The sequence below is a fragment of the Melospiza melodia genome, chromosome 6, assembly GCF_035770615.1.
Source record: "Melospiza melodia melodia isolate bMelMel2 chromosome 6, bMelMel2.pri, whole genome shotgun sequence".
NCBI classification, from domain to species: domain Eukaryota; kingdom Metazoa; phylum Chordata; class Aves; order Passeriformes; family Passerellidae; genus Melospiza; species Melospiza melodia.
The window spans coordinates 61550810-61572665 of NC_086199.1; the positions used below are offsets into that span (position 1 = coordinate 61550810).

Sequence of the window (21856 nt, forward strand, 5' to 3'; positions counted from 1 at the left end):
GACATAGGGGAAAAAAACCCAACTCATTATCCAGAGAACAGATGGGAGAAATGCCAGATTACGTACAAGCACACAGATGAGAGCTTTCACTGCAAAACTAAGCCAGCCTATGGTTGGCTTAGGAAGCAGAGACAGATATTGATATAATCACATTAAATGCAGAATTTACCACTACATAGCTGTAATTATTATTGTTTTCAATTTTCATTATTTCAAGCCTTTGTGGGTTGTATCTTTAGGAAGAAGCTGCTGAAGGAACCTCCTATTTTCAGTAAAATAGAGATTTCATTTTAAATTAGAGACTTTCGGTGTTCATACATAAAGTTCTCAACAATTTAGCTCATGGGGCTTTTCCCTCCACTGTAAACCTACACTGATTGCACATAACCAAAAAACTCTACAACATTTCCATGAATCTGATGCACCTGGGTTGGGACAACCTCAAGCTCAAATACAGGCTGGGTGGAGAATGGATCAAGACAAGCTCTAGAGAAAAAGACTTGGGGCTGTGTGTGGATGAAAATTCAATATGACCCAGTAGTGCATGCTTCCAGCCCAGAATGCCAACTGCATCCTGGGCTGTATCCAAAGAATTGTGGCCAGCAGGTCCGGGGAGGTGATTCTGCCCCTCTACTTCATTCTTCTGGGACCCCATCTGGAGCTCTGGGGCCTCCAACACCAAAATGAAATGGACCTGTTGGAGCAGGTCCAGAGGGAAGCCACTGAGTTGGTCAGGAGTCTGAAGCACCTCCCCTGTCAAGACAGGCTGAGAGAGCTCGGGTTGTTCAGCCTGGAGAAGAAAAGGCTCCAGGAAAACCCTACATCACCATCCTGATGCCTAAAACTCATCTTTCTCTAAAGGTTACACACTCCAAAAAGAGTGACTTTCTTACTTTTGTAACAGATTTCTTTCTAAGTAGAACTTCACAATTATTTTCACCATGAGGGATCTGATCCTCAGACTAAAATGTGACAAAATGTTTTCATTACATAAAATAAGAGAAAAATTACACATGGATGTGCCTTGCAGATACCTCAGAAAGCCCTTCCAGCTTTAATCATACCCCATTCTCATCAATCTGTACTGCTATGTGAGATTTATCAGTGACTTCCTAAATCCTATAAAACAGTGCTGATTGGTGAGTAAAGGATTGGAAGGAAATCTCTTGAGTCCTGCATAAATGAATGGGACACAGGAGACTGCTGCTTTTCACCAGTCAACACTATAAGACGTAACTTATTGGCACATAAAATGAAGTTGTTTAGTCCTGATTTCATTGCAGTGACCTGGTCTTTGGGAATCTGAAGTTTTTGTCCTGGCAAATTGTCTGGTCCTTATCACCAGAGATAAGAAAGTTAAAAATTTCTAGACATACATGGATTTTTGGGCATGTGGTTAGGGTCCTCTGCTTTCACACACTAAGCAGGGTTTATACATACAGGGACAAAAGGCCACAACAATTGTGATTCCACTCTCCTTGTAAAAGCTTTTTAAAAAAAAGTAGAGTTGTTTTTAAAGTTTAGGGAAAAAAAAGTAGAAACCTACAGATGAGGACCTTTGTTCAACAAGCTACTCAAGCAGAACATATATCTAAAGCAACAGTACTTCCAACTGAAGTGGACATTAATCATTTATACTTACACATGGCACATACTTAAGTACCTTGATGAATTAAAGCCAAGTGTGCAACATTAAATTTGGGAACATTCTCTTTCAAACAAAATTTTTAAAAATGAACAAATAACCTTGAAATGTACTGCACCTCAAATGTACTACACCTTAAGCTTAAATGTACTAGACTTGTTAGAGAAAGCAACCTGCTGCAGGGAAGCTCAGTGGGGTCCAGTGGGTTAAAGCAGCCTAAAGAGAAGTGTAATTGTTGACTTGTGCTTCAGCCAAACTTGCAAGCAAAAGCCAAGCAATTCTCTATTATGCTGATATCCACTCTCCGCCTTTGTTAAATTTTGCCATTCATGCGCGTTTTACTTTTTTCATGTTTCAGTGAAGTATGTAAAGATGAGCATGTCTCCATTAGATCAAGGGTTAAATACAGCTATTGCTGCTCAGTTCTTGGTGCTTTCCAGAGCCAGTTCCAGAAACTTACTGCCTTTTCCTTGAGCCTGCTTGTAGTCACATTGAGATTAATGAGATTTACACATGAGAAGTTGGAGTGAAAACAATCTTGAAAACAGCTGACTGATTCTTAAGCACCACTGCCTTGAGTCGTCCTTAATTCCAGACAACTGGAATCAATGTCCCTAGCGGTGTCCTCCAAGGTCCCAATACTGGGTCTAGTCTTGTTTGACTTTTTCATCAATGACCTGGATGAAGGGACAGGTGAGCCCTGGAACAGGTTACCCAAAGAGGTTGTGGATTCTCTCTCACTGGTGATATTCAAGAATTTTCTGGACACAATCCTGTGCCATGTGCTCTGGGATGGCCCTGCTTGAGCAGAGAGGTTGGACCAGGTCACTCACTGTAGTCCCTTTCAACCTTACCCATTCTGGGATTCTGTGAATACTGAGGAAAGAACCTGGCACCTTTACTCAGCTGAATTGTTGTAAAAGCACCCAAAACAGTAGCTCATGACAAGTTTGCTTTTATCTCTTTTATGTCCTGGCTTCCCCTTCGCTTTTTAATTTGTGCTGTATCTCAGCCTTCTCTGCAGATGCTGTCTGGTTGATTACAAGCAGACACTTTGTTTTGCTTAGGACAGGGATTTGCTGCCTGACAGAGTCCAAGAGGACCAGGACACATTCAAGGGACTCACTCATTTATTTACTTATTTATTTCTTCTACCCAAACCAAATTGACACTTAGCTAGACATGTATATGCACACACCCACTCTTAGTAGAGAGCTGTTTTTTCATTTCACTAAAACTTCCTAATTCTTGAGCTTTCCTGGAATTAAATCCCTATTTACCCAATGCAGCAAACTGCTTGTTCACCAATAAATAATATCACCTCACCAACAGTGCATTTATGGAAGCAGAAATTATTACAGGACTTAAAAGACAGACAGGAAAACTCACTTTCTAAAATGAAAGCCTTAAGAGGGCATTGCATTTCCTCATTCAGTCAGCATTTGACATGTGCTTGATTGTAAAAGGTTTTATAATAATCATCAAAATGTATATTTAAAATCGCACAATGGATCAGATGTTCTCTCAGATAATAAGGAAAGTTGTAACAAATACATTAGGAGTGTATAGTCTACCCTGTGCTTCCTGTGAAATGATAACTCTTCAGTACTTCTGCCAAACTACAACCCTTGGGCCTTAATTTCCTTAATGCTGAATATCAAAGATTTTTTGAAACCTCAGACAAATTAATTGTATTTTCTAAAAGCAATGCCAACAAAAATTAATTTCTGTCCAAAAAAAAAAAAAAAAACCCCAAAAAAAGAAGACATATTAGGGAAATCTCTAGCCCTCAATTTTCTGTAGCAGAAAACTTAATAAGATGAAATTTTGGGCAAAGGATGTGATTTCTTGTTAATTATGTGAAATCCACGGTATAACTGCCTGGAAAATGATAGGTTTTACCTTCCCAATACAGAGATGCCAGCAGCAAATATCCCTTAGCAGTCATTTAGCCCATGCTCCCAAGCAGCAAACCCTCAGGACTTTGTGTGATATTAAGGCCTGCTGGGGGTGATGCCAAGACTGAGATCAAACCCAAGTGAGTGCAGGAGTCTTTCCCAGCACTGCCAATTAATCCTGTTTGAGCCCAGAAAACACAGAAAAAAACCCTCCTATTCAAATGTAAACAAGAGAAAAACAAGAGCAAAAAGATGAGTGGGAAGTATCTGGAAAAAACGTTATGGCTGAAATGAACTTGAGAACTGCATCACAGATCTCTGTAAGAATGTTGCTGTATTCTCTTTACTGAAGCCTTTATGTTGCATTTAATGCACTTTGTGACCAGGAATAATTCCACAGTATGAAAGAACTCTGCATTTTTTAAAAATCCTACTGTGTCAAGCAAGCTATTCAAAATAAACCCTTAGAAAGGCAGAATGATAATCAATCAAGGACTTTTTTTATCCACTAAATTATTAGTCACTCATATCCTCCGAGAATTTCTTTAGACCAACAGAGAACCCCAAATCTAGGTATGTCTAGGTATTAACTGCAATAGGCTTTGCAAAATTAAGAAGGAAATGTTTCTTCAACAGGAGATATTAAATTATTTCCTTCAGAAGTCTATTAAGGTCCTGGACAACACCACAGTAGGAAGTGACCTAATGGAAGATGATGTTCGGCCTGTGGTGCCTGCACATGACATGCTGTGGGATTTGTCCCCAAAGGAAGAATTTGGAGCTAAACATGGCATAGTCTGGATATAGCCTGGCTATTCCCACACATCTCTGCCAGCAGCAGGAATGCCTCACCAGTACTTTCCATCCCACTGGTGATCATGTGCATTTATCCCTCCTGTCGGTCATTGTTTATCCTTAACCCGGATTCTCTGCACTGACTGCCTGCAAGACTATAAAATACCAATATAATAATAAAGAAGCTGTCTATGTGCTTTCAATTCTTTTTATCTATGCATTCACAAACTAGAAGAAAAGATTAAGAGCCTGAATTTTGGGACTGATTGATCTCAACGGGACCCAAGCACAGTCCATAGGCTGCCTTTGAGAAATTGGTGTTGTTTGGTGTGTAGCTCTATATTGGCAAAACATTTCATTATGTTACTGCCTCAAAACAGAAAAAACTGTAGCTTGTTCTGGACAAATCAAAGACTGGGGGCCTCCCAAAACAAAAAAACAAAACAAAACAAAAAAAAAAAACCAAAAAAAAAAAAAAAACCAAAAAAAAACACCAAAACCCAAACCAACATCAAAAACATTCAGCTAAAGGTTGAAGATAAAAATCTCGAGTTCTACATTTGTGTAGTTTTTATCAGGATTTCTGCCCAAGAAGAGAACAGCAATAAGAAACAGATGAAGGACAAATTATATATAAGCCAAGGTACAGCATAGCCTCTTTAATTCCTGGATTCCTGGGGGATAGAGGGAAAGGTAGAAAGAGGGTATCAAGAATGATAGTACAGGAACTCAACATCTTAATGCAAATTTTGCTAAATGCAGATCAAAGGCCTTTTCTCCCTTCAACTCGGAAAAGTCATGTCTTTCAAACATAGCAGAAACTCTATTCTGATGACAAATAATACTTGTATTATAGTTCTTGTATATGTCAATTCAGAGTGCTTCTCTAATACCATTATATGTGCTTTATTGAAAGAAGTTTTATCATTGCAGAGCAAGAATCCCTTGCCTCTTTCCCTCCCAGGGAACTCCTCCTAGCAAGGCATTTGCAACATAGGATCAATGTAATTAATTTCATTCATTTCCGAAGGCTGTTCTGACTAGAACAGTTTAGATATTCATATAGACACTAAATTTGCAACCTGAGATGTAGGTAGATACATTACTGCTGAATAAACATCACTCACATGCAAAGAAAAACAGGATGAATTCTAGAACTGGGCCAGAACTCCCTGCTATAAATACGTATATTAACTATGTGTATATCTAAGAAACTGCTGACACAGCACTGTGGAAAGCACTGCTAGAGGGCTTTCTGCTGCTGCCAACAATGTCATCATAAATCAGAAGGATTCTCAGGAGCAGCTCTGTGGTTAACCTGCATGAGGATACCGAACAACAGCCCATTGTTGCCAGAAAAGGACTCTTTGACACCGCTTGGCATCACCTCACACACTTAGTGAACCAGACTTTACACCTATTTCTTGCTTAGCTTAAGCAGAGAACAAAAAAAAGTAATTAGTATTCCATAAAAATCACAACAAAACAGGCACCAGTCAATATCAGGAAAACCCAGTGCTCTCTCCCCAATGCTGAGCACTTGTCCAGCCCTTTTGTTTAAAGACAAATATTTGAACAGCTTTGTATCAGATGTACCTTTAGAAAACCAGAAACTGAGAGGGAAAAGAGCACAAGAAATGCTTACTTCTTGAAAAGTTTCATTGCAAGAACAACCATCTATGGAGATCCCTGCAAAGATCCAGCTCACAATGGAGCTGCCTTGTAACATGAGAAAAAGCAGAAAATTGCCAGGACCTCACAGAGACACTGGGCAGTTGCTGCTCCCCACTGCACACTGCAGCAGCATTGGGTTCACCCCACCTTCTCTGCAGAAGCTGCCTTGAGGATAAAGACTTTCTCAGCTGCCTGGAAAGGGCTCTTAGTGCTATGGTTCAACGTGCCTAAGATTACATGAAATTAATTCAGGCCTCAGCCTCATGGCTTCACCAAAAACAAGGTCCCACAAATACTCCAGAAATACTGAGGCTTTCATAAGTTTTCTAAATTAACCATAATTGCTTTGTTTCTGCTCAGGTACAGTTTTATAATGTTTTTTTCTAATGTTTCTCAACATTAGGTTTTCTAATGTTTTAAAGCTACATAATGAAAGTGGCAAAGTTTAGACTGCTGTGCTGGGGGAGTTAACTTGCTGATATTCAAGGACGGACTTACACGCATTGAGGCAATTTGCAAACTTCCCTAAACTGTGTGGAAATATGGTCAAAATCAGATGCCTTACATTTTCTTTTCTTCTTGATGGAATTTATTCTGTAAATTACTGCAAGAGAAAAGAATTAAAGAGCGTGCTACTGGAAAGGCAACAGTGCACCAAGAGATACATGACAAAGCAAACAAGTGATACATTTCCTCACTAATTTGATGGAATCAGGAAAACAAGATTATAAAAACACAAAGCTTCACTACTCCATCTGTCATAATGCTGTTAAGTTTGCTGTTTCTTGAACTCAGCATTTCTGAGAGTCTGTTTCTTTTCTTCCTGTCTATTTTTTCTGCCTGAGAGCTCTAGAGTAAGTATGAGTATATATGTATATGAGTATATGTCACTAATTGCATAGTGACACCTTCAGCATCAGGAAACATGGTGAATCCTGTTTGCAGGAATGGCTACTTAAGATCCCTAATCCTCAAACTCAAAGTGCATTGGTGCATTTGCCCCCAGAACAACAGTGCACCAAGATATTTTGCATGAGATACCATTCTCCATGGGTATGCATGTGAGCAGCCAAAGCACACAGGACTCACTGGGAAGGAAATGAAGACATGAGTAGCTCTCACCTCCTCTGACTTCCCGAGAGCCAGAGAACTTCATAAGGATTATCAGATTTGTAGGAATTTTTTGCTGTTTAGTATTTTCTGAAGCTTTGTTTTGTTTTCTCAAGGGTGGTTATTTTGGCCCTCTGAGGGTTTTATGAATTTTGCCTGCTCAACACTGTCTTGAGACAACTCACTGCTGGGATCTTAAAGACCCCAAACTGATTTCATTGTTGAAAGAGCCATTCACCCTGCAGCCTTCATGTACCTTGCCTGGTTACCTTCTGACCGAGTACAGATCTCTCTTTATACAGGAAACTTGAGACTCCATGGCCCCGTTCCAAGGGCTAAACAAAAAGAGGTTGTAAACTTTAACCAATCTGCCTCCCTACAACTAGCTAGAGAGACTAATTTTCTGAAATCAAATCCTCTTGCCTAGAAACAAAACACACTTTTGGAACAGCTTTGGGTCTACTGGCTACCATGAACCAAAACCAAGCTGTCCTCCTTTTCTTGCCTCTGGAAACCAAGGATAACTTCAGAAAGCCTTTGACAGAAGCAGTCAAACCTAAATGCTTAGGGAAAGCATCAACACCAGCAATAACAGAAAATACACAAATCTAAGGTAAAAAGGAAGAAGCGAAAAAATGGGTGCAAAATACCATGGTAACATTCCTATGGTAGGGAAAATCCATTTCCTCAGAGTTGAGAAATAAGAAATCACTGAGAAATTAGAACACTTTTGATCACAACAATTTTTCAGTATTGTGTTTGACAGTAGTTGGTTACTGATGCATAGGAAATAGTTAAGAGATGGCCAGAAAAATCCACACACAAAAAGTTCTCATTTGTAATAATCCAATACTACTGTGGTGGATCTCTAGCAAAAAATTTGCCAATAACAGTTCACTCATTCTCTTTTTTTACTTTGTATTCAGAAGTTGTTCTTCCTCAGTCTCATCCTTAATAGCATAGGTAGGCAGCATTTACCAATTTCCTACAATGACCAGAAAACAGGAACAGAAAGGTCCCTCCCTTGTGGTTACTTTGCAGTTGAAGTTGGGTCTTCTGTTTGTACTTGAATGGAGCCCCATCCATGCTTATCCATTTCATGTTATTATCATGAGGTTAATTACACCATTATCCTAAATTACAGATTGTTTGAGAGCCTTGTTGAACTCTACTCCTCCTGTTTTCAGAGAGATTAGCAAGGGTAGGTTTAGCTTTTCAGGTGCTCAGTGTCCTCACTGTGAAAAGCTGCTGCCTCTTCAGCCCTGTACAGGCAATATGGCATCAAATTCCTTTTCAGAGCAGAGGTAGGGGCTGACTTCTCAGTGATGCTGAGCCCCCAGAGTGTCTGAAAATCTTTGAAAACCAGGCTATTGGGACATGAAGTGGGGAGTAACAGAACTAGATCCTCCCCTCTTACTTTTGCTTCTTTGAACAGCACAAAAAATGGAAACCAACAGAATAAACATTAGACAATTCTCTTGGACTAAGTCAGCTCATCAGAGCACATGCATGGCTTTTCAGGTGTTTTGTAGAAGGATTTAATTTATTTCTCACTGTCCTGAGTAATCCAGTCACTTCAGAATACTACCAGAGAACCAAAATAATGGTAGAAAAAAAATCACTAACAAAACAGCCTTGCCAAAAAAGCCTCAAAACATTTCCCACAATCATAAAGTTTCTTTTCCCTTTTTTTCTTTCCCCAGTAACTTTCTTTGTTCTTAAACATCTATAGCTGTTGGAAGGAATACTATCAATCTAAAAACAAAGAATGTGTTTGTTGTTGTGTTTTTCTTTTGGAAAAAAAAATCTTATATACTCAGTTGAGCTTTTTGATTCTGTGCCCAGATACCAACATTACAAAACATAAGACAAAATTATAGGTACACAGTGTGCCAAGAAAATCAACTCAGCGTGGCTTGCTCAGGCTCTTTGAAAGAAGGCATGCACACTGTGTCACTATTATGATTTAAAATAGCTGGGCCTCCAGAGCCAGCACACTACTGTAGCACAGCTCAAGGTGCCTGCAGATGCCTGCAGCAGCAAGCCAAGTGATTAGCTTCAGCAGTGCCCTGAAAGCACCACTGTGATTCCTGCCCAGTGTGCATCTTGCAGCTTCATTTGAGTACAAAACAAACCGCCGAAGAAATGAAAGCAAGCCTGGGAGGAGGGAGAAAATAAACCAAGTCTTTTACACTAAACCTCATTATTATTTACTAGGGAGTGCAAATTTCTTGGGTCCAATGGAGAGGGGGATTTTCTACAGCAAAGGAGAAGAAAATGGTGTTTCTCATTGTAGAAGGACTTCTTCTTTTGGGTATAAAATGGGTAACAAAAGTTTACAATTCCCTGAACTCAAGGTTTGCGAGAGGCAAGCAAGAGTCTGTAGGTACATGCACATGCATCACCCTGCCAAAGAGAGCCTTCTCAAATGCTTTCCATGTTACCCTCTCCCTTCTGCATCACTAAGAATCGGGACAACGCCCAGGGAGATTTTGGATGTGCTCTGACACCTCCCCAGACAAATTTTTTTGAAACTGGAAAGGATTTTTTAAATTTGTTGGCATCAGTTGTTGGGTTTTTTTACAGTGCCCTCCAGCTGCTCTGGTATCCAGGCTGGAATCAAGGTTCAAGCTGCTGCAAGTTCACAGATGTCACAGGGCCCAGTACACCCTGTGTTCACCAGCACAGAGAGGAGACACACTCTGGGCCCAGCTCCCTCAGCCTCCTGTGAGGCTGAAGGAGGGAAGATCCCCATTCCATAACTTATTGCCTGATAACTGCCAGCTCAGCTTAGCTAATAAAATTTCATCCGTAATTACATCTCTAATAAACCAGTCTCTGTCCTTACCTTCGTACCACCTTAAATTTATGTTAAATCTCTTAGATAATTCCAAAGAGATATCTACCTGTCCCTTAAACTAATGTATACCATATTCTTCCAGGAGCTTCCTTGATGCTTTGCTGACTAAAATATTGGTCATGTTGCTACACTTTTCCACCCATGTTCTAAAAGGAAAATATTTCTGAGTGTGACCAGTATGTATCTACTCTGCAGGCATCCCTTAAGTTATTTTAAATACTCACTTTATTATGTATTAATAACAGACTTAAAGAATTTTTTACTAGAAGGAATCTCAATCCCTCTATTTTCCAATTTCTTCCTCCAGAAGAAACAGTGATTAAAACATCACACCAAATGTTTGAAATAGTACTGTATATGTAGTGATTATATTCTCCTGGACTTACATTTAACCCAATTAACCTGTAATAACTCATCTTGGTAACTGGTTTCCTTTCCCCTCTTCCCTCACTACCATCACAGTACAAAAATGAATGAATCCACATTTTTCTACAATGGTTTCTGAAGTTCTCTACTTTTTTTTTCAGTTCTCCTAGCTATCTACTAGTAATTTATCTAGCATAGAAAATACCTGTTTCATTACTGCTGTAAATACACTGTTTTTATTTTATGTTTAAAAGCCTAGGAATCTATAACACACAAATCTTCTGCTCGACTGTTTAATTCTTTGTCATCAATAATATCCAAAACCCCAGCACCACTAGAAATCAGAATAGTCCCACCATCTACACACACATGAAAAGGCTGGAGCTCTGAAAGCTTTCAGCCTACATGAGCATCCCAGGTTTTACACAGGAGCTGGAGCTAAGATGTTTGAAGATGTCTTTTTAAGGTTACAATACAGGTCAAAGCTTGGGGGGGAAACACAGGGCAGCTGGAGAGAAAAATTAACTTGAATTATTATCAAGTGAGAGCTGGATTAATTCCATTACATTATGATGATTCTGCACTGCAAAGAGGCCATAGATTCTAAAGACTTCAACTCCCTGAGTGCGTCTCTGTGTCTCTGAAGACAGAACAATTAATTTTTTTCTGAAGTTTGTCTGCTGCACTTATGAAGTTAACCCTCATTTGCTTCAGTTATTCATCAGCACAAGCCTCTCTCAGGAAGGGTGTGTGAAAAGTACAGATGAAGAACTTCACTGCATTAAAATCTGCATCAGTTGTGTTTAGGACTTTGTTTCACAGTATAATTTACACTCCTCTAACATGTAGCTCTTCAAATAATATAAATGTAGAAGTCACTGATAGATCTAATGAATTTGCTTGTGTCCTAATTTAATTATACCTTCAGTTATGCCATACAGAAATACTGACCTTCTAAAGGCTGTGGCTTTCCTACTCTTATCTCACAGCCCTTCCATGGCAGTGGAAAAAAAGGAGCCATCAAAATGAGTGAAGCACTGCACTTGGTCAGTTTTTGTTAAAGCAGCCACCTCAGAACTGACTAGGGACAAAAATTGGAGAAAAAAGGAAATTATTTGCTTGGTCTTAGACAAGAGATTATGCGGCCGCCAAGGCTCTCTTCATTTACCACAACCACTCACAACCAAAACAACCCACTCCAAACCACCAACAAAAGTAGTTCTCATTTTGTTTCAGGTCTGGTGTGATGTTCTTTAACTGATTTTTCACTGAAATTGTACAGCCAGTGCACAGAAAACAAAATGAAGCTGACCTTGTTTGTAGGAATCACAGTCCTTTTCATTCTCGAGTGTAGCACCACTAACTGACAATCCTCCTCCTCCCCTTTCTCTATTCAGAGAAAATTACTTTCCACTGGCTTTTTTTCTAGCTGCCATGAGATTCATGAATTCCTCTGCACAGAGATTTCAGAAGGCTTGGATTCAAAACCAGTTTTGTCAACAGCTATCTTGGAGCAGCTTTAGAATGACCCTTTGATTGTGAGCACTGTATCAAGTCAGCTACAGTTGAAACTGTGCTGCAAGGACAGCAGCACCAGAGCTGCCCATGCTGAGTCCAGACACAGCTGCATGTTTGCAGAGCATCATGCCCACAGCAGCAAGCCACCTGTGCATGCAGTGCCACCCAAATGCTGCTTGATGGATCCCTGGGCCCCAGGCCAATGTGCCTGCAGGGCACTGTGTTAGCCAAAAGAGTGTGAACTCTGGGCTACAGAAGAAACTGCAGTTCTTTTGCATATGGGAAAAGGCAGTGCGCTCCTCCCCATCCACTTCTGATACCAAAATTCTGCTGAGAGATTATGCTGAAATCTCTTTGGGATTGGCTGGTTGACCTCAAAGTTTGGCCAAAATTCCTTTCTGTAACATGGAGCAAAGAAAGAGGAAGAGGATCTGTGATTATGGCTCAGGCACCCTCTTTTTGAGAAGACGCAAAACTTCCCCTGGACCATTTCCTTTCTAAGGTGTTCTGCTGTAAAACTCCTCTGGTTGAAGCTCTCTAGAAACTTGGGAGAGAAGCAGCACAAAGGCTTCCTTCAGGCTACCTGGACAACCACAGCATGCACTCACAGATAACGGTGGCACAACCGGAAAGTTTCCAGACAACTTCAGCTATGATGAAGCAAGGACCCCATCTCCATTCAAGCTGACATTTTGAATGTATTTTACTCTTGGGGTTTTTGTTTTGATTGCCTCATTTGGCAGGATTATCCTACATGATGGTCGAGTCAAGTCAGATGTCTCTGTTTCCAGCATTAAGTGGAGTGGCAAAACTAATGTTTACACATCCCTCTACCCCGGGACAGACAGGCTGTGACAACCAGAGACAAAGAACTGTCAAAAGAATCTGCCCCAAGTGCAAGTGAGCAGGAGGAAAATCATAAATGAGTGGTGGCTGCATCATGAAATGATAAAGCAGAAAAAGGACCGCCCAGGCAGGGCAAAGAGCCAAAGCACACTGGGACTGGCAGACATGTACAAACACAGACAGAGATGTAGATGTAACTTCTATTGTCAACATATATTTTTATAGGGATAATTTTAGAATACTTAACAAGGCTGTACACATTTGCAGTTTGGAAACACAATCTATTTGTTCACTCTTTTTCTATGACTGGACAAAGGGCAGTATTTATTGGGTGAAGGGTCTGACAAAGCCTTTAGTGTTGTTAATCACACCAGCTTCCTTGATATATTAAGGCTATTAGGACTTAACTAGATAAAGACGCACATGTTACTAAGTGAATCACCTTCTATCTGTCTAATGGAAACCAAGTGTTGATTTAAGTGGAGTCATCTGTTTAAAAAAGAAATTGAAATAAACCCAAGATTAACAGATGTCACAGAAGGGTCAATGGTGAGCAATGTTGGATCCAAGGCTTTTAAAATGGAAACTTATATGAATATTTTAACTCACTAGAATATTGCTCTCTGCTTGAAAATACAGCATTTAATATAATTTTGTTTAGCTTTCAAAACTACATGCATAATTATCTATATGTATGACAGTTTCTGTGTCATTTAAGCATGTTCAGACCTCTCCACCCCTAGGTTCCTGGGCTACAAAATGACGTTAGTAGATTAATTTCTAGATGATTTAAAATACACTGTCTAAAACAGTCCCAGTACATTTATATTGGCTGGGTTGGTGTGGTTTATGTGTTTATATATGCTGTTCTCAAGTACTGGATGGTTTTAGTATTAATGGGATATGATTATGTTGAACCCTGCACCGGCCAATATAACTATTCAAAACCAGAGGGGCGTTTAAACACAACAACAAAAAGGAATGCTGATTTGTGGTTAAGTCCCAGACGTGGCTTAAGCTGAATTCCTGGCTGTGCCACAGATGCCACTGTGATACCTCAGGCAAGTCACTTCCTGCACCTTAGCTGTAAAGGAGGGAAACAATATTTTTCTTTCTCCCTTCCCTTCTCTATTTTGTGTGCTTAACCTGTCAGAGCAGGAGCTTTCATGCCATGATGGAAATAACAAAGCTGCCAAAGAGGTCCGTCCAAAGGGAGGCAGCTGATCAGAATGTTACACCCATGGCATATCAGGTCAATCACACTGTGCCAGCTGGGGCTGATGGATGGAACTACTAAGTGGAGCATCACTTAGTTTGGGACAGAAAGAGAGCCTTTGATATGGGTTCACAGCCCTGTGCTAACTGCTGTAACAGTGGGATACTTAAAAAACACGTAAATTTTTGTTGTAATCAAGTGGGTAGGACACAAGAACAGAGATGGATTTGAGGAAAATGTATTTGTCCTCTTGGTTGCCTGAGCTCCAGGAGTGGTAGGTATATTTCGAACCATGTGCTCGTATTCTCCCTTCCATAACTGCCTGATTTTTTTATCTTCCCTCTGACTCCCCTGGCCCTAAGTAGGAGTCAGACAGCAAAGGCTCTATCTCCTATTTCTCTTCCTGGACCAGTTTTGGTTTGCAATTTTTAGCTGAGGGTGGGGAGGGGTGGGGAGAACAGAAGGAGCAGATAGGGTGTCAGAAGGTATGGACATTGTGTAAGAAAGGGAGTATACCTCCCTTTTCTCTGAATCTTTTCCAAGAGCTGAATAGATTCCAGCCCTGAAAAGACTGCAGCCTGAATAGAGTCCTTTCAGCTCCATCCACTTTCCCTCCCTGATACTCAACTGCAAATGAAAATAAAGTATTTTAATTCCAGCAAGATGACTCCAAAACCAGATCTTTGACAAGAAACAATTTCAACTTTGATGCATCTAATTTCAGTAAAGGTCCATCCTGTTGTATCAATTTGCCATTTATGGTGGACTGCACTCATCTGCAACACCCATACCAACCCAGGAAAAGCAGAGATGATCTTATGGTCATTTTTTACCCTTTAGCCTATAAGATAGACAAATAAAAATTGTCTGCGTAGCATGTTGTGCACGTGTTGTTCACTTAAATGCCTTTTCTCTAATCAGCTCTACAGGGTAGTCCATGCAACTGTTCCACATTCTCCCTCGGCATATGCACCATGCATTTCCATTCCACATCAAATGTAAACACTCTCTGCACAAGAATGATGGAGGCTGCGTTTCAAATCTTGCTTGGGTTTATCTTGGAATGCCAGACAAAACAGGCTTTATGTGGTCTGATAAAAGATCGAGTCATCCCCATTTGCAGACCTTACATCCACTTGCATACCTACTCAAACATAAACACCACCAGCTGATTCCCAAAACAGCAACTAATCTGAAGATTGTTTAAAAGATTATTAACTGGCAAGGCATTATTTAATTCCTCCAATACTCCCCCCCTCCCCAAACTCCTAGACCGTATAGGATATTTTGCATGTTAGCTAAAATTCCTCTGGGATAAGCAGGCATCTGTGGGATCATAAGCGCACAGCTACTGCCAGTGTTAAGAATTTTATATATATATACATATATATGTATATATATATATGTATGTATGTATATATATGTGTATGTATGTATATGTAACTCTTTGAATTTGTAAAGGTTTACACTCTGTCCTCAGCATTATGCTTCCCAACTGCTGTCTGCATCTAAAAGTGCCAGAAATTTGCAGTAAAATCTATCAAAACTCACTTAAACAGGAATTGTTCTCTTTAGGAGTATTTTGTTTTCTTTTTTACTCTTCATAAAATTTGTAGAGAAGTATCACAAACAAATCATGCAAATGAGTCACTAGAGCTTAATTAGTCATTGCTTTCGAGCGCTAGCATAGCCTCTGTGTGCTAGCCTGAACTACCTTCAGCCAGTCTTCTTGAGAATGAAGATCATGTTTTGTATCGCTCAATTTCATTTTTCAGCGCTGAGGAAGTGTACACTCTAATTTCCAGCAAATAAGCTGATAAGGTGCAGTTCTCTCACTACCTGCAGCTATTTATGCTCAATACTAGATTTCTTCTTTTTCTATATAATCAGATTTACTCTGATCCAAGAGCTGAGGCTTTAGAAACAGACCACAAAACACAAGTGCTTGTAACACTGCTCTGCAGGCCAGGTAACTACACCTAAGCTACTACACCCAGAAACTCTCCTACAGGTTATAGAAAGCACTTAACATAGGTTATACTAAACCATTTCAAAATTTATGCAAAAAAATGGACTGGTTTGAATTCGTGCAGTGATAGGATCTAATGATCTTCAAAGAGATAAAATCGGTGCTAACAGATGCAAGTGAAGGCCACTCCAAAGACCTTGAGGTCTTTAAGGTATGGCTCTGCCAGCCCTCCCAGGAACAGGGTACTGCTTACACAGCCTTTGTAAACAGATCAGACCCAAGACACAGCACAGCAATGTTCCATGAGGCTGTGCAGGGGACCAAATCCAGCAGCAAGCAGCTGTATAGAAAAAGCTAGGATAAAAAGGGTGTCTTGAACAAATTTCTCTGCCCCAGTCTTGTTTCTAATGCAAAGCTTGTAGCACAGTCTTAAAAATAAAAGCATAAGAAAATACATATGCATAAAATCATAGTTTTCCTTTTTTTTTTTTTTTAACCAACTCATCCCTGACTACTGTTTAAAGTACTTGCTAAACTGGAGTTTACATACAGACATCCTGTTTAATAATCCTCAAGTGAGTCTTTCTCCATGGCTTTGCCTAATCTCTCTCTCAGTTTGTTTCTATTCTAGCTACTGAAGCTTCTGGCAGCAGTGAATCCAGCAAGCAAATATTTTTTTGTTTTAGTTTTTTACCGCGTAAAAATTTAATTTTTTTACCACGCCTGATAATTTTATTTTACTGTAGCTGGCAAGATGGGAAGTGTAGGACACTGGACGCAGAAATCTGTAGTTTTCCATTGTTTACCTACTGAAATATCATCAGATTGGTAAGAGAAAAGCTATTAAAACTGTAAGGCTGCCTAACGACCTGGGTTGTTGAAGGATGTGCTTAGTTTTAGTCCAATTTATAGAAAATGGGCATCCTCATCACAAAGTTCAGCACGGAAATTGCTTCCGTATGCTTGTACTTCAGCATCTGGAAAAAGACTAAGGATTAAATTAATAGGGATACTTAATCTTCCATATGCCTCAATATTCCTCCACATCCCCCAGGTTATTACTTCTGCATTATTGCAAGAACTATATACAAGATGAATAACTGCTTGGTGGTGTTCGTTTTGATTTTTATTGATTTCAGGTATCTTTTAAAACTCCCAGCCAAACCCACAGCTTTTAGTTCTATTTCCCAGTATTGGGAAGGCAAATCCTCACACAGCTACTGCAGAAGCTGACAATATTTAATACCTGAAATGCCTAGTGCATGCTCAGCCTGTAAAATGCTGAATATTTCCATGCCAGACACTTTCTTAAGCCATCTCTCCAAGTCATGATTTTAACCTTGCCTTCCAGCACTGGCCAGAAAGTTGGATTGTTTGTCAGTCTTTTGCCATCAATATCTATTCAATTAAATTCAATTAATTAATTCATTACTATCCAATTAAAAAGAAAAAAAAAAGCCAAAATGTGCAACAAGGGCAACATCAGTCAAGGCTATTCTTATGTTCGCACTAATTGCTCTGCTGCCCTAGGAAGCATGGTAACTGTTCCCAGGCTACAGAATGACATTAAAACAGAGGAAAAACCCACCAAGGTTTGATCCTCTGTTAGATAATGCAGTTGTTTCACATGAAACTGAAAAACTGGCTGCACATGAAGAATTATTTTAGGTGAACAAGCTGTCAACATGAAACTTGGTATTTCTGAACTCAGGATGATGTAGATGGTATAATACTTTCTAAGAGGTTAAACTATCTAATATGTGCTCATTGGGTCATAAGAATGGAGCATCAAATAATGAGACATAAATAAGTACAGATCTATATTTTCATTTATGACAGAAATGCTGTCATGAAAGTAACACATCCTTGCTGCTGAGCAAAACTATGTCACAACAACCAAAAGAAGTAATCTCAAAGGTATACAACTTTAATAAAGCTTAATGCTTCTGCCTAGCCATGACAAGGGAAAACTAAAATGTTGACTCCTCAGGTCAGAGGAATGACCTATCACCTTTAAATGCTCTCTGCAGCATGTCCTAAACTTTTCTGCATTGAATGGGCTGAGAGCTCAACATTAGAAATGGCATTATTAGAATCTGCCTTATGATATACTAAAAAAGTGTATTTATTCACATTACAGTAAGATTCCTCTGCAATGCGTAACTCAAGCTCACACATTTTCAAGCAAATCAACAAGATAAATAAATCAGATATTAAATCTTTTGCAATGGGGAACTGTTAATTGATTAGAAAGCAAGAGTGGAAAAGAGCAAGAATGAAGTCAGAAACTAGACCGAGACTTGTCAATGGTCATTCAGTTCCTTGGAGCTGCCTTCAACATGGTCCCAGTCAAACTGGTTTCTAACACATGTATGTATAAGATCAATACTCCATTGAAACAATTACAGAAAACTATTTAGCTAGAATAATATGTCATACCATGTACATAAATGTTGTAAGATCCAGCATTCATCACTTTTTGAAAGCCACCTCAAACAAGCCTTTGCACCTATTTTTCTTTAAAAATTACATAGTCAGCATTCACTGCAAAAAAGGTATCAAATATTTATTATATCCTTACAATTTTACTGGCCTCTATATGTTTAGCAATCACAGACATGGTAGATGGAAGACAGGAAACCAAATCAACATAACCAGAACTTAAAAGGCCTGTGAGAAGTACACTGCCTTCCAGCTTTGGCTTCCAAGATCAGTTCAGATTTCCACTAGTCAACTCAACAAGCACAGCAGCACATATCTTAGGGTAGATGTTTTCATGTGATAGATGTGTTTTTAATTGATTTTAAAAGTGGTGCTATCTGCTTTCCAAGTAAATCTGAGAAAATGCAATGATGTCTATGTTGCTCCTTGGGTTAGTACTGGTTAGAATATAAGGGTTCACCTTCTGAGCTAGAAGTATGCAAAATGTGTAAAAGCTTGCAATTAATATTGTCTTACAGAACTGTCTGAGTCACATTAAAAGGTGTTACATGTCTCATTACCACATATATCCTGTACAAATAGAAATCTCCATTTAAATCTCTACAATACAAATTTTTGCAACTCCTAATAACTCCTGATGTTTCATGCAACTGAAAAAGATTATTACAGGATTTTAATTCTGACCTTGGCAATCCTCGTATTAATACTGTACTTACTGTCAGATACAGGAACAATTCTGAGTATATAAGAAGGGATGCCCAGAAAACTGCCTTGGATTGCTAGAAACCTTCTTGAAAGGCAAACTTTAAAGGGTTCAAGTCATTGCAGAAGATTAAGTTCTATTTTCAAAACAACTTAACAGAGAGGATAATGTCTACTGCTCAGAATGGTTTTAAATTTTTTTTGTAAATCTGGGTTGTGTTATTCTACTCTGGGAGGTCCACAGGCAGAACCTATAGACAGCTGGGGCAGTCTGGTTTGCAAGGACAACAGGGAGAGTCCAGGGACTGACCACTTTTAGCCTTCACTGCATACTCTAGATGATTTTGTGCAGTGCCCATATTTGAGACTGAATTTCCTTAGGGCAGCCAAAGCAGCAAGCCTGGCTGATCACCTGAGAAGTGCAAACTGCGCCTGTTATAGCTAAATTAATGGCTGGCAAAAGGCTGAAAAAGAACAGATTAATGTGAAAATTAAAAAGCTAGCATTGCAGTCATTTATAGCCAAGCTAAAATTAGTGCAGTGAAAGGAAAATAGGAGCTGCAGGACACGGAATTTCCCAAGTGTGCTGTGGGCTTGCTCCTGGCTGGAGCTTCTGGGCACACCCAGAATTAAGTCCCTGGCAGGCAGCGCTTGCGGCATGAGGATGAAGAGTGCTGTGTGAGGAGGAAGGGCACTGTGCACACACAGCTGGGCCCATCTGGAAAAACTGTTTTTGATTTTGAGCTTGGTAGCAAGCCAGCTGTGGCCAGGTTCCTTGAGGGTAGGCTGAATAGTCACTCACAGATGTTTCAAGGATGAAAAGAGAAGGCTGGTCACCGCAAATAAATTGATTTGCTGCTGTAATCCTGCTCAACCACATTCCCTGAGGTATCTGCACACATGCTCTTGGACCATTGGCACTTGGCAGGGGATGTGAGCCCCTCTGGGTGCTGCACTCCTGCTGGTACATTCCTGCTGGGCAGCCCTCTGCACCCAGCACAGCAGGACACCTTTAGGAGGGCACAGCACTTGCCACCCTCTGCTTTGTAAGCAACAGAGAGCAATGGCAAAGTCAAAATATGCCGTGATTACGTGCTGGATTTCTTTTCACAAGGCCTACCAGGCTGTGCAGTCTCTAGTCACATTCACCAAACCACCTTTTCAGGGTCTTGCCAAAATTACAGCACTCAGCAGGAAGGAATCTGCAGGAAGGTTCTTGCAAGTGTGATTCATCCCTTTGGCTTTTGTACGAAACAATCTTTAGGTTCAGGATCACAAGCTGTGTATATCACAAGGTCGAAGTTTCAGTGCACAAAAAACTCTCTCCCTTAAATGAGCATACTCCTAAATTTACAGCAGAAAACACAACATTTTGCTGATGTCAATACGTGAAAATTCAGGTTTTTGCCATAAAGGATCATAATTTTTGTAAATACACTGCTGTTTAAGCTTTGTATTTTAAAATGTCCCTTTTAGGTGCCATCCCCACTGCACTGCTGGCTGTACATAGCCCTCCTCTGACTTACAGGAGATTTTTCAAATGCCTAAGAGGTATTTAGATGCTGACACTAGCCTGCAGCACTGAAAATATCTCCTCCTGCAGTCCAAGACTGAAAAATAATTCACAAACCAAATGGGATGAAACTGTTTAAAATATTTTGTCACCTTCAAAACCACCTGATATCCTTAAAAGAGTGTTCAGCTCAGGAAGGATTTAACTGTATGTTGAAAGCATACCAAGCACCATGTACTTTATGGGAAAGAGAGGGCCAATCTCTGAGAGCAAAAATACCAAAAAATTAGCTTTAGCCACCATGTACAGCTGCAGCAAAAATGTGATTCTAGCATTGCCAGCGTGTTTTTATGTTAACCACTGTTTGCTGAGTCCAACTGAAATTCTCTATTTTTAGCCTTTCAGCTACTTTCAGATAAAATTCCTGCAGATAGGACTAGCTGTATAGGGCAGATAACAAACAACTCTGAAACCACAGATGACCTCATACAACTGCAAAGAAAGAAGGGTCTGTTACTTAAAACAAGGCTAAAATTTAACCCAGCTATACTAAAATTATACAGGGAGTGTTTTACAGTCCCATTACAAGACATAAAAACCCAGTCACCATAAATTCACGGTGTACTTATTTGTAAGGATGTAAAAAAGAGTAATTAATAACCCCCAAACAGCTTATCTCTGAGCCAGTACAACGCCAAGGCTTTCCCAGGCTCGCCGGAGATTTTACAAATAGCGCTGAGAAGCTGCTTTAGCTGCCATTTGAGAATTATTTGTCCACACTGAAAAGTCATTGCTCTTTGTCACAAGTCACAAGACATTTCTTAGTGTTCCACACTTTTAGTTGACATTATGGAGAGAAAATAAATAAATGTAATCCAAACTTTCTGGAAAGGGTTTCCATGTGTAAGAACATAAGAACACATATTAACCACAGATGTGAGGGAGCACAGCACAGTGATTCTTTTTTGCGCTAAATACACTCTACTTTCCTCTCTTCAACTCTTCCCCTGTGTCCCCCATATACCAAAAGAAACCAGTTTCCTTTAAAATACCATTATTTCCAGGAGAGCGAAGTGCAGTTCTGAGTACTGTCATTCAAGTTTACTAAAGTAATGTTGGAGAAGTGTGTAAGGAACAGGCATGTCACAAGTGAATCAATGCAGATCAGGGTGCTGGCTTGTAGTCCTTGGGATGTACTGCTCACAACTCTTTTGGTTTGCAGAATATTTGCTGATATTTCTTCAGAACAAAACCTTCATGAGGTTACCACATACTTCCAGTAGTGGAAGAAACACTCTGAAA

At 39.8% G+C, this 21856-nt stretch overlaps 1 protein-coding gene across 1 annotated transcript in view; it reads right to left on the reverse strand.

The window, feature by feature from the left end:
• Positions 1-21856, reverse strand: part of KCNQ1 (potassium voltage-gated channel subfamily Q member 1) — a 332636-nt gene that overhangs the window by 79110 nt on the left and 231670 nt on the right. The gene's annotated exons all lie outside the window — the stretch shown is intronic.